Consider the following 12868-nt stretch of genomic DNA (forward strand, 5'->3'; position numbering starts at 1 on the left):
GACTTGCTTTTAAATGTAATATTTCAAGTGTTTCTCAGTATTGACTTCTAATATAGTAAATATTGATAGACAATAACCCACATAACCAAAGCTTTTTAGAGTTCAGGAAATCCTGATATTAAAAAGGTGGAGAACTGCTGACCTGGTGCATTTGGTTAGCACTGTGCCAGCTTTTGACTTAAACCTTGCACCTCGTTGTATCTTTGAATAGCTGTGTGACATGGTGTGTGACATGGTGTACTATGTCTGGTACTCAGTTGTTCCTGCTTTTAAATTACAAGAATGTCTTAGTTGCTCAGTTGTGTTTGACTCTTTGCGACCCCATGGACTGTAGCCCACCATGTTCCTTGAGTCCATGGAATTCTCCAGGCTAGAATACTGGAGTGGGTTGCCATTCTTTTCTTCAGGGGATCTTCCCGACCCAGGGATCAAACCCAGGTCTTCTGCATTGCGGACAGATTCTTTACCACCTGAGCCACTGAGGAAGCCCGTTGAATTACATATCAGCCATTAATTTTCAGTGGAGATGTTTTATAGCACAAAATACAATTTGTGATTCTACATGTACTAGTTTGTTGATTTTTTGGCACTGGGTCACCAGCTTGTTGGAGGCCAAAACAAAACAAAAAAAACCCCCAAAATGATAACAACAAAAAACTTGTGTATTTTGATCAACAGTTCATCTCAAGCATATTGGTATAGGAAATGCAGTTTCCTTTGTGTGGCTAACACTCAGGCTCTTTAAGATCCCCTGAGGAAGGGAACGGCTAGCCACTCCAGTATTCTTGCCTGGGGAGTTACAGGGACTGAGGAGCTTGGCGGGCTGCAGCCCATGGGGTCCCAAAGAGTCGAATCGACTGAGTGACTAACACTTCCACTTTCACACTTAAAAAAAAAAACAATAAAAACTTTCCCTCCTCCCCAGTTTTATTGAGAAAATTGTTGACATATGTCACTGAATAAGTTTAAGGGATTCAGCAGGATGGTGTGATTTACACATATTGTGGCATGCTTGCCACTATGGGTTCAGCTACATCCATCATCTCACATAGATACAATAAAAGGAAAGAAGGAAGGAAAAAAATTTCTTCCTTGTGATGAGAACTTTTTAGGATTTACTCTTAACAACTTCTCTGTGTTTCATATAGCAGAGTTAGCGTAGTCCTCATGCTATACGTTACGTCCCTGTTACTTTGTGACCACTCTGAGGATGCTTGCTGACGTGGGTTTTGCTTTTACCAGTTTAGTTGTTATGAATGGTTTTACAAGGGTTCATAATTAAAATTTTGCCTCAAATGTTCTCTCACGATAATGAGATGAGCGCCCCCCCCCCCATTTATTCCACACGCATAGGCAGGTTTGTGAAGTACACACACAGGCTCTTTAAGTCATGCGTCATAGAACTGACCTTTGAGTAGGAAAAAAAAAACCCACACTATGTTTCATGCGAGATTATTTGAGTGATGATCTTTTCATCCTGTTCCTCAGTAGTTCATAGTCTCGCTTGCTGCAGATTTCTTCCCTTGAACAGTCATGACCTCGAGGTGCAGCTTCTTAGCTTCACATAGCATAGTAGGTATATTTTGGAGGAGAATAGAAGGCAGTTGAAGTTTGGTTTGGACTTTGTCTTTTCTCAGCCATGCGACCACTACACCACCCTCCAACAGGTAAATGATATTAGGAGTGCATTCTTATTTTCTTTTTGGACTTTGGTACATATGCTCTCATTCACTGTTTATATTACTGTCATCCTGAAATCAGTAGTGACTTTTGGAGATTTATTTGAAGAGAGAACTTCTGTCATCAGACATATAACTTGTAGGCATAGGGAAACATTATCTAAAAAAAAAAGGATTCTTTTGAATGTAAGGTTATTTAGTCTGGGAGTGGAATTACAATCACTGAAGAGGAACTGTGCTGTGAAGTCAGAAAAAGAAAAAAGACAATGGAAACAGCAAGGACTGAGTGCAGGCTAACTGTAGTCTGCATGATGGCCCATTCAGGAAGTCTCATGAGTCAGACTTGCCATGTCGTGTTGCTCAAGTGAGAGACCATCTGCCCCAACGTCTTTTCTTTTAGAGAAGGAAATCTGGCTAGGATGTTTTTCCTGTGATACCTTATTTTCTCTTTTTCTACCTTCAGTACCTGTTTTTGGAAAATTAATTCAAAGTGCTTCATCATCTTATATTTCCCTGTTGTTAATTTTTGAGATGTTAGTCTTATAGGGAAACTCAATGTAGCTTCTCTATATTCTTGATATTGGTGGACAGAGCTAACTTCAGGACCGCAGGGGGAAGTGTCTTGGTACTTCAAGCTTTTCGACTCTGCAAGCACTGCCATTTGATCAGTGTCTGCCTTGCAGTTGACCCGTGGTCATTGTTCCCTGTATCATTCATTCATTACTTGACTAGTGCTGCTTCTACAGCAGCTTTGCTGCTCTCAGTCGTTTGGTTGCCAGGTGACTAATGGCATCATTTCTTTAGTTTTAGCATTTCTTAAAAAAGTTAAAAAAAAATATTTTTGACTGTGCTATGTCTTTTCCTGCTTTGCAGGATTTTCTCTAGTTGCCATGAGCAGGGGCTACTCATCATTGCGTTGGGCGGGCTTCTCACTTGTGGCTTCTCTTGTTACTGAGCTCAGACTCCAGGGCACACAGACCTCAGTAGTTGCGGCCTGTGGGCTGGGTAGCTGTGGCTCCCGAGCTCTGGAGCACGGAGGCTCAATAGTTGTGGCTCGCGGGGTTAGTTGCTCCATGGCCTGTGGGATCTTCCTGCATCAGGGATCAAACCCATGTCTCCTGTGTTGGCAGGTGGATTCTTTGTCATTGAGCCACCAGGGAAGCCCTTAGTTTTAACATTTCTTAAAATATCTTTTCTTCTCTTAGATAGATAGCCTGGAATAGGAGAGAATGAGGTACATGCTGTGATCATCTCTCCTTTATATCTTTATCGCTTATTAGTTAAATTTATATCAGATTTTATTTCTGCTCTGTGCACACACCCCTCCAACTCCCCACTGCTTATCTTAATCCAGAGCTTTACCGCTTAGCTCAAGGAGGTTGAACACTTTCTTCTTCCTTCCTTCCTTTCTTTTCTGCTTATATTTTCATTATGTGCCAGAGGACAGCCTTAGGTATAAATAATACTTTTGATGTCGAGCTATTTACGTCTGTCAAAGGAAAAATAAAACCACAAATCCAGAAATACAGAGAGGCCTTAAAAAAAAAACCCAGCAATCTTTGCTTTACCGGGAACCTTTGAAGGTACTTGAATAACCTCTTCAGAATCTTCTAAAGGTGCCGGCTTACTCTTTAATTACACTTATTTATCTTAAGGACATAGACATCTATGACAGTAGTTTTATTCTATCTTTATGGTTTTATGTTAGCTAAATAACTGCCATTCACCACACTATTTCAGTGGGAAAATATTTTGAATTCCAGTCAGTTATCTGTACACTGAAGATAGCCTGAATAGTTCTGGCTAATTCATTTGTCTGAAGCTTTTTAATTTGTTGTTGTATGGATATTTGTAATGATTTGTTTTTCAAATGAGAACAAAATTGACGTTGCTGAACGTACATCTTTGTTCTTGGTATGGTGTACCTTGGGGGGTTCACCATTTTGCCCTATTCCAGTTGCTTGCTTTGTATTGGTTTTCATTCTCACAATAAACATAAGAATATGGAAGATGTGATTATTCCCAGTTTTTACAAGTGATCAGCTTTTTTATAGGTGACAAAAGTCTGAGTCCAGCAAAGCCCTGCTGTCTTTTTATTGTATCACAGTACGTCAGCTGAAGAATTCAAACCCTTGAGTTTTATTTTGATAGGTATCTTGAAGCCACCATATTTTTTTTGGAATGGAAATATCTAAGTGAAAAATGACATGTCGGAAAAAAGCAAAACTGTTTTACAAGGTATTTAGCCCCGTCCCCCTAGTCTTCTCTGCATTTTAGGAATATTGTGGTTGGTCGGAAGTATAGCTGATGGGAAGGAAAGAAAGAGGAGAACTGAAGTTGGAAAGAGGAACACAGGGAATGGTGGTATTAGGAGTGAAAAGAGAGGGAGTTTGTGATAAGATAGTCTCTACACGTTTTTATGATGGTTTAGAGCTGATAGTATAGAAAGTGGAGACAAATGTGGATAAGGTGTAGTATTGAAAATAAAGTATGAAAAATGCGTTAGAATAAAAGAGGGGATAGCTTTAAAATTTATTTAATTTATTTACTTTTGGGTGTGTTGGGTCTTTGTTGATGGCAGGCTTTCTCTCGTTGCAGGGAGTGGGGGCTGCCCTTTGTTGGTTTTTGGGCTTCTCCCTGCAGTGGCTTCTCTTACTGTGGAGCCCAGGCTCTGGGTGGGGGCTTCAGTACCTGCAGCTCGTGGGCTCCAGAGCACAGACTCAGCAGTGGTGCAGCATGTGGAATCTTCGCAGACCAGGGGTTCAGCCCGTGCCCCCTGCGTTGGCAGGGGGGTTCTTATCCATGGTGCCACCAGGGAAGTCCTGGGACAGCTTTTTCTAATTGGATAATTGGGAATGGTTTCACCAAAGGTGATAGTCATTTGATCCTGAAGGATGACTAAAAGTGTTTCAGTATTGTAGATAAGAGAGGGATAGAGGGGACATCTAAGGAGAAATAAGTTACTTAAGGGTTAAATACAAATAGTAGCTGTTTTCATGAATATCTTTTGTCAGAATCTTTTTCTTTTTAGGCCACTTGGGTGGTGGAGGTAGTGGTGAGGAAGAAATACAACTAGATAGTATGTTGTTTAGAAATGGAATAATTTATTATTATTAATAATAATATAATAATGTATCAGGTTTATGAAGTTCAAGCTTATGTCTCATTCCTGTGAATGAGAGTGATTCAGCATGTTAAATTGTTGGAGTCACTCTAACCTTTAAAGCAACTAAAGAATTACCCAGCTAGTTAGTATGCTGTCAGGAGAGGGTAATTTGATTTCAGTGGAATTGGCTTGCTTAACTTCCTCTGCACAGTGTATATTTGTGAACTTCATCTCTGTTGCTCATGTAGAGGTTGAGAAGTCTCTTGGCAACAAGCTTCCAGTTGCATCTAGCACCTGCCTTGGCTAATTGGTATGCCCCGTTCTGGTACTAGAACCTCTGGGGAGTTTGTGTTTGAGTTCAGCTTCATCAGGCTTAAACCAGAGCATCAATGTAAAGAGGCTGTGGGGTCAGCTGTTGATTGACAAGGAAGAGGCAAGCAGTACAGCGAGAGAAGAGAGAATGAAACCTCATGGGTGAAATAGCTGTTACTTCATGTTTGGATGTTTCTCACCTCAACTTACATATTAAAAGTAAGATATTTTATTGCTCTCTGCTAGCCCCTTTCCAAATCTGCAGGCATTAATAACTAAAGATAAAGGAAGAGAATTGACCAGGACCTGAGATTTATACTGTTTTATGGCAGATGTTCACACCAAGGTAGTTTATTGTTGATAGAGTTTATGCTTTTCCCCTGTTTTTAGAAAACTGTAGGCTAGTAGGTTTCCTGTCAGTTGTGCCTTCATTTTAACACTTACCAAATTATGTTATAATTGTCCGTTTTCCTCTTCTGCTTGCCTGAGAGGTTAATAGTCCGGCTCTTTGTGACCCCATGGGCTGCAGGCTCCTCCATCTATGGGATTTACCAGGCTCCTCCATCTATGGGATTTTCCAGGCAAGAGTACTGGAGGGGGTTGCCATTTCCTTCTTCAGAGGATCTTCCCAACTCAGGGATTGAACCCGGGTCTCCCGCGTCACAGGTGGATGCTTTACCCTCTAAGCCACCAGGGAAGCTTGTTCTAATAGTGGGTGGTGTCATTTATCTCTTATTTCCTGGTCCCAAAATGGTCTGGGCATGCAAATGTTTGAACAGAAGTGGAATTAGATTTTAAAAATGGATTGCATTAGGTGATTTTTAGTGCATCCTACTAAACATACCAGGTTCTCAACAACAAAATAAAAGGATGTTGCAAGTTAGTTTTTATTTGGGCCCCCAACCCCCGACTTTCAGCTCTTATCCTCTATACCAAGATTCAGTTAAAACGTAAAGGTAGGAGATAATCACTGGTGAGGAAATGTCCATAGTGGCTCCATGTTTATGGACTTACCTCCTCCTTTGCTTTTTCTTGTCCCCTAAACACATCCATTTTATTTTGTTTCCTTTCTTTGCTCCATGGTGCTGTTTCTCTTGGAGCTGCACAAAAGACTGAAATAAAACCTCTAATTTTATATTTTAGAAAATATATTCTTGTAGGATTAAGCCTAACTGGTGATGACTGTATACTATATTTGTGTAAGAGTGTCAATTTGGAACTTAAATTTTGTGTAGTGTGTTTATGTACAGATGTCTCATAAATCTTTCCCAAGGGTAATTTTTTTCTAATTGGCTTAATCAGTCTGTATTTTTATATAATGTTTCAAGCAGTTTTCAATAAATAATTCAAATTCACAGTTGCATGAAGATTTTCTTAAGTTACTGAGATTCTCAGGAGACTCCCAGAAATACTCCCTAATTGACATATTTAATCATACCTTGTATAATATGTCAGACAGACAAGCCTGATAAATAAATCAGATTATTGGTGGGATAGTCAGAAGTACTTAGCCCTAGCATTTAATCTTGGGAAACCCAAGAATGAAAATACTTGACAGGTTATTTTGGTTATAGTTGGGGCTTCCCAGGTGGCTCAGATGGTAAAGCATCTGCCTGCAATGCGGGAGACCTAGGTTCAATCCCTGGATCGGGAAGATCCCCTGGAGAAAGAAATGACAACTCACTCCAGTACCCTTGCTTGGAAAATTCAGTGGACGGAGGAGCCTGGTAGGCTACAGTCCATGGGATTGCTAAGAGTCAGACACGACTGAGTGACTTCACTTTATTTCTTTTTCTTTCTTTTGGTTACAGTTAATGCTTTTCTGAACTAAGCATTTTTCCTTGCCATGTGAGCCACTAACTGTTGGTATCAAGTAGAAATAAGGGTCATGGTTAGTAGAGGGCCATATATTTGGTGACTGAAGAATAGTGGTTGATTTTTAGAGGCTTGAGGGAAATAGCAGCATTAGTACCTGCTGAGCTGGAGCACCTCATTGCCTCTGACCCTAATACTGCATGTCCTTAAACCCTCATGTAACAGCTTCTCAGTGTTCTTACTGATGAGCTGAGAAATTCTCCAGTTAACTTGTTAGCAGAGATGGTGTGATTCAACAGTGTGATTGGTTAAATTTTTTTTGGAGTGAGGGATGAAATGCCCAAGGACCATCTGATACATATTTTTTTTGATTATAAAATTCTAAAAATATTATAATCCCAGCTCTGCCATCTAGTATCTGTGATCTAGATGCTATTTTATCTATAAAATGGGAGTAATACATACTTTGGAGAATTGTGAGAAATTATACCAAATATGTGATATGCCTAGCATTGTACTGCCACAAAAGTTATGTTTCCTTCCTCCTCCCTTATTGATTTAGGAAAATGAAATATTTTAGTTGGTCTCTATCCCATTGGAGATTTACTGGGTAATGTACCTCCTTGGGCCTCCCTGGTGGCTCAGCTGGTAAAGAATCCGTCTGCAGTGTGGGAGACCTGGGTTCGATCCCTGGTTTGCAAAGATCCCCTGGAGAAGGGAAAGGCTACCCACTCCAGTATTGTGACCTGGAGATTTCCATGGACTGTATAGTCCATGGGGTCGCAAAGAGTTGGACACGACTGGGCGACTTTACCTCAGTTTCACTTTACCTCCTTACGTTTTGGCTTGTCGTGGCTTTTCTTAGGTGCCGCCCGCCCCCCGCCCCAATAACTTCTTGCTCACCTAATGGATACTAGCATTGTTGATTGACACTGCTTCCTTTTGGACATGGAGTACTTCCTGTATCTTTGACCGTCTGGATAGTTTGTTCTACATAATCAAGTTTTTCCCTCCTGTCTTAACTGTGAATAACCAAAAGGAAAGATAGTAATGCTACTAAGCCACATGTCATTGTTTTTGTGGCTTTTGAGCTGGCAGATACAATTCTTTGTTGCTTTTAAAGAACGTTCCTTTTCTACCAGTTTGTTGTACTCTGTGTATATAAACTTAAACCTGTACCACAGCTTGGTTGTATTGTATAGAAAGGCCTGTAGTATTTATAGAGGAATTTTATCCAGTTGCTGCAAGATTTTTGCTTGTTTTAAATCTGATTTATCATGAATCTACTTATGACTTTTCCAAATAATACAGAAATAGGTAACATTATATTTTGAGAACATTGAAAGTTATTATAAGTTTCTAGTATTCTGTATTGAAATAGTTGCATAGAATATTTTGGTTAAATGTCATTTTAAAGTGTACACTGTCATATTAATGTATTTAAGTAGTATAGCATAGAACTTTTAAGTAGAAACATTTCATATAAGGAAAATAATTGTAAAAATGACTCAAGGATCTAGACAGTTGAGTTTACATTGAAAGATAGAATACATTTTGGGCCTTTGAATCTGATTCAATGAAAAGTGTTTTGCTCTAGTCTTTCATTACTGTAGTGTCAGGGATGTGAAAAGCCTTCTGTGATTGGGTTGTATTCTACCTGGAAGTGTGGTTGAGGTGTTACTCCAGTTTAACTGGCAGCTGGGGAACATCTACATTCACAACTTCAAAACATACTATGAACCTCACTGTTGGATAAGAGTGCAGGTTGTGTGGGAGTAGGGCAGGTATGTTTTGTGGTCCTGATTTCTTTTCAGCTCAGCTGTGTGGATGATAGTCTTATCTGTCAGGGATCAGAATTTAGAAGGAGCTCAGTATCTTGCCTGGAGAATCCCACGGACGGAGAAGTCTAGTAGGTTACAGTCCACGGGGTCGCAAAGAGTCGTACACGACTGAGCGACTTCACCTTCAGTATCAATAGACTGTCCCGATGTGAGAGGTGCTGGGAAACGCTTCTGCTGTATTATTTCCCCTTTGAATATGGATTTTACCAACTCTGTATATTCTTCAGACTAGATGGGCTATAATTTAAGATGTAAAAATGTAGGCTGTACTGTTACTGATCTGTGTTTCTTAACTTTCCTGGGGAGCAGAAATTAATCTACTCGTGGGCCTGGTGCATGTTCCGTTTCCCCCTCCCACCCTAATTCTTGGTGAGAGACTGAAGATGGTCTAGAGCTAGTGTGTATATGCTGTGTATGCCACGGAAGGAGTAACTTACAAAGCTAGACACTCTGTCCCCCCAGGTAAATCCAGTCTGAGTGTGGCTCCACCAGTGAGAGGTAGACAACAGGCCTGGCAAGTAAAATAAATGCTTTTTATAGTTTTTTGTGTTCATAAATAAGATTAATACCAAACGAATAGGAAATGGTGCATGAAGAGTTTGTTGTAGTCATCTGTTTTTAGGAATTATTGTATTATTGAATATGTGGAAACTTGTTTTTTGGGACTGAAATACTTCTGTTTGTTACTTCTCATGTTGAACATTCTCTTTAGTTGGGTGACATTTAAAGATACATTTATTCTGCTTTGATTTTTTTGTTATACAGTATTTTGTCATTCAGACTTGTGTATCATGTGATCTTTTAGGCACTGTATAGTGAAGGTAGTACCAATGTTTATCTCTAAGTAAGAGCTAGAAAAAAAAATCTGTCAGTCTTGTTTCTAAAAAATGAAATTTGAAAATTATTTTATATCTTAAATAGTTATACCTTCATGTTTGAATAAACACCAGTACTGTGGTTTTAAATTAGAATCGTGCACTGGTACATTTTTGGATAATTATCTATGTTACTAGAGATCATGGGACTCTGTGAAAGAGTAAACTCAGTAATAGGTAGACTGCAGTCATATACATGTTATAGCTTGTTGTTCTGTTAGATCAAGAGAAGGAGAGCCACGTGTGTATTTGGACATAGTTCCTCAGTTGTGGCGGACTCTTCACGACCCTCATGGACAGGCTCCTCTGTCCATGGAATTCTTCAAGCAAGAGTACTGGAGTGGGTTGCAGTTTGCTTCGCCAGGGTGTCTTCCTGACCCAGGGATCAAACCCTGGTCTCCTGCATTGCAGGCAGATTCCTTACTGTCTGAGCCACTAGGGAAGCCCGTATTTGGATACAGTTGAAATATTTAGGTTTCTTTTATATGTACATAAACATTGTCTTTACATGAATGATATGTGCACCTGTGTAGTTTACATGATAGTTGTGGTTACTGACTTCTTTCATACTAAGATTTTCATGGTTTTGAGTCTCTATTGATATAATTATTGTCTCTAAAAATTCATTTTGGTAACATCCTATATCGGCCAAACAAGCAACAATTTAGAAAGTTTAATCTTAAACTTTTTTGTAGATCAGAATGGAGGAAAATCTAAAATACGACTGCAGGTGTTGAATGTTCCATTTACTCAGTACTTTTTGAGGCATACTTACTGATCACTTGTTACATGCTAGGCACCTTAAGCTCTACTGGAGATCCAGCTTATGTGTAACAGCAAAGTTAGGAAATAGTACAAAGAATATAGAATAAATTATGTCTTTCAAGTTAAAGAAATGCTGTTATTCACTAAAGAGTTTGTTAATTTTGAGGATTCAGCTTGTGTTTAACATCAAAATAAGGAAATAATATCTAAAATTTGGAGTATAATTTTTTTAAATTATATTTTTAAAATAAATGCTATTATTCACTGGATGGTTGGCCACACAGTTTAAAAGTAACCTGTGAACGAAACAAAAATATAAAGGTAATTGTATTGAGATATAGCTAGTTACTCTATTTCTGTTCTTTAAGGAATCACTTTCTTAAAATATGAAAATTGGAAGTCAAAGCTGAACATGCATTTAACTTTATTATGAAATAATTTTAAACTTAAAGTTGCAAGAAAAAGAATAGTACAAAGAATTAAAAAATTTTTGCCCAACTGAGATTCACCCAGTGTCAACAGTTTGCTAGCCTCCTTTCTAGGCTCTTCTTCCCCTCCCTTTCTCCCTCTTCTCCTGTTCCTTTCTCTGTCACTCACTCACTTATAAGTATGTAAACCCTCCCTCCAACCATTGGAGGGTCCTTTGTGTACATAATGGCCTTTTTGTCCTAAATACTAAGAATAGGGATAGTTTCTTAAATAACCACAGGACAGAAATCAACTTCAGTAAATTTAACATTGGTAAAATACTGTTATCTGTTGTCCATATTCTAAATTGTCAGTAGATCTAATAATGTATAGCATTTTCCCTGTCTAGAGCGCAGGATTCAATATAGGATCAAATATTGCATTGAATTATTGTTTCTCTTTAGCTTTCTTTAATCTAGAATACTTAAAGACTTTGTCTTTTATGACATTGTCATTTTTGAAGAATATAGTATTGTGGCATTGTGGGATCTGGTTACCCTGTAAAATCATAATGTTGGGCCATTATTTAAGTTCTTTTCTCTCCTTTATTTTAACTTATGTTGTGAGGAAAAAACACCAAGTTCTTGAAACATAACAGCTATTCAGCCATTATGTTTTTTTAATCAAAATTATTGGTAGAATAAATTTTGATAGTGTTTAACTCATACCTAGGACGTCTGTAAAGATGATAATGTAATCTAAAACTCTGATTTTGTTTTTTTCTGAAGCTGAATATTTTAAGTTTCTTGTGTGAAATTTTGCTTCTCTGTTGATTTGTCTCTCTTCCTGGCAGGATTGTGCCACCTAGTGGAAGTTTATGTCCTTCTGTGTAGGTCTCAAACTGTGGATAGAATGCAAGATGTGTTTTAACAAATTAAGAAAAAGTAGTTTGGCATGTTTGAGCTTCTCTGTTGTCTTGGAATTCTTTATAACAGCGTCTTCATAAACAAGAGTTTAGGACAAATAAATTTCTTGTTGAGTGAAGGCTTAGTTCAGTTCAGTTCAGTCGCTCAGTCGTGTCCGACTCTTTGCGACCCCATGAACTGCAGCACGCCAGGCCTCCCTGTCCATCACCAACTCCTGGAGTTTACCCAAACTCATGTCCATTGAGTCGGTGATGCCATCTAACCATCTCATCTGCTGTCGCCCCCTTCTCCTCCTGCCTTCAATCTTACCCAACATCAGGCTCTTTTCAAATGAATCAGCTCTTTGCATCAAGTGGCCAAAATATTGGAGTTTCAGCTTCAACATCAGTCCTTCCAGTGAACACCCAGGACTGATCTCCTTTAGGATGGACTGGTTGGATCTCCTTGTAGTCCAAGGGACTCTCAAGAGTCTTCTCCAACACCACAGTTCAAAAGCATTAATTCTTCTGTGCTTAGCTTTCTTTATAGTCCAACTCTCACATCCATACATGACCACAGGAAGAACCATAGCCTTGACTAGATGGACTTTGGTGACAAAGTAATGTCTCTGCTTTTTAATTTGCTATCTAGATTGATCATAACTTTCCTTCCAAGGAGTAAGTGTTTTTAATTTCATAGCTGCAGTCACCATCTGCAGTTATTTTGGAGCCCAGAAAAATAAAGTCAGCCACTGTTTCCACTATTTCTCCATCTATTTGCCATGAAGTGATGGCACTGGATGCCATGGTCTTAGTTTTCTGAATGTTTAGTTTTAAGCCAACTTTTTCACTCCTTTTTCACTTCCATCAAGAGGCTCTTTAGTTCTTCTTCCCTTTCTACCATAAGGATGGTGTCATCTGCATATCTGAGGTTATTATACTTCTCCCGGAAATCTTGATTCCAGCTTGTGCTTCATCCAGCCCAGCATTTCTTATGATGTACTCTGCATATAAGTTAAATGTGCTAAAATTATGAGCTACTGAGTATTTCTTTTTCCAACAAGAAATACCCTTTTTTTTTTTTAGGAATACCTATTTTTTAAGGTATTTTAAAAATAACTTATTTTTAAAAATACATTGTTTTTATCAATGCAACTTTAATC

At 38.7% G+C, this 12868-nt stretch overlaps 1 protein-coding gene across 7 annotated transcripts in view; it reads left to right on the plus strand.

Moving 5' to 3' along the window:
* The window catches only part of NCOA3 (nuclear receptor coactivator 3), a 129444-nt gene that overhangs the window by 84234 nt on the left and 32342 nt on the right, over window positions 1-12868 (plus strand). The window lies entirely within an intron of this gene.

The sequence above is a fragment of the Ovis canadensis genome, chromosome 13, assembly GCF_042477335.2.
Source record: "Ovis canadensis isolate MfBH-ARS-UI-01 breed Bighorn chromosome 13, ARS-UI_OviCan_v2, whole genome shotgun sequence".
Classification (NCBI taxonomy): domain Eukaryota; kingdom Metazoa; phylum Chordata; class Mammalia; order Artiodactyla; family Bovidae; genus Ovis; species Ovis canadensis.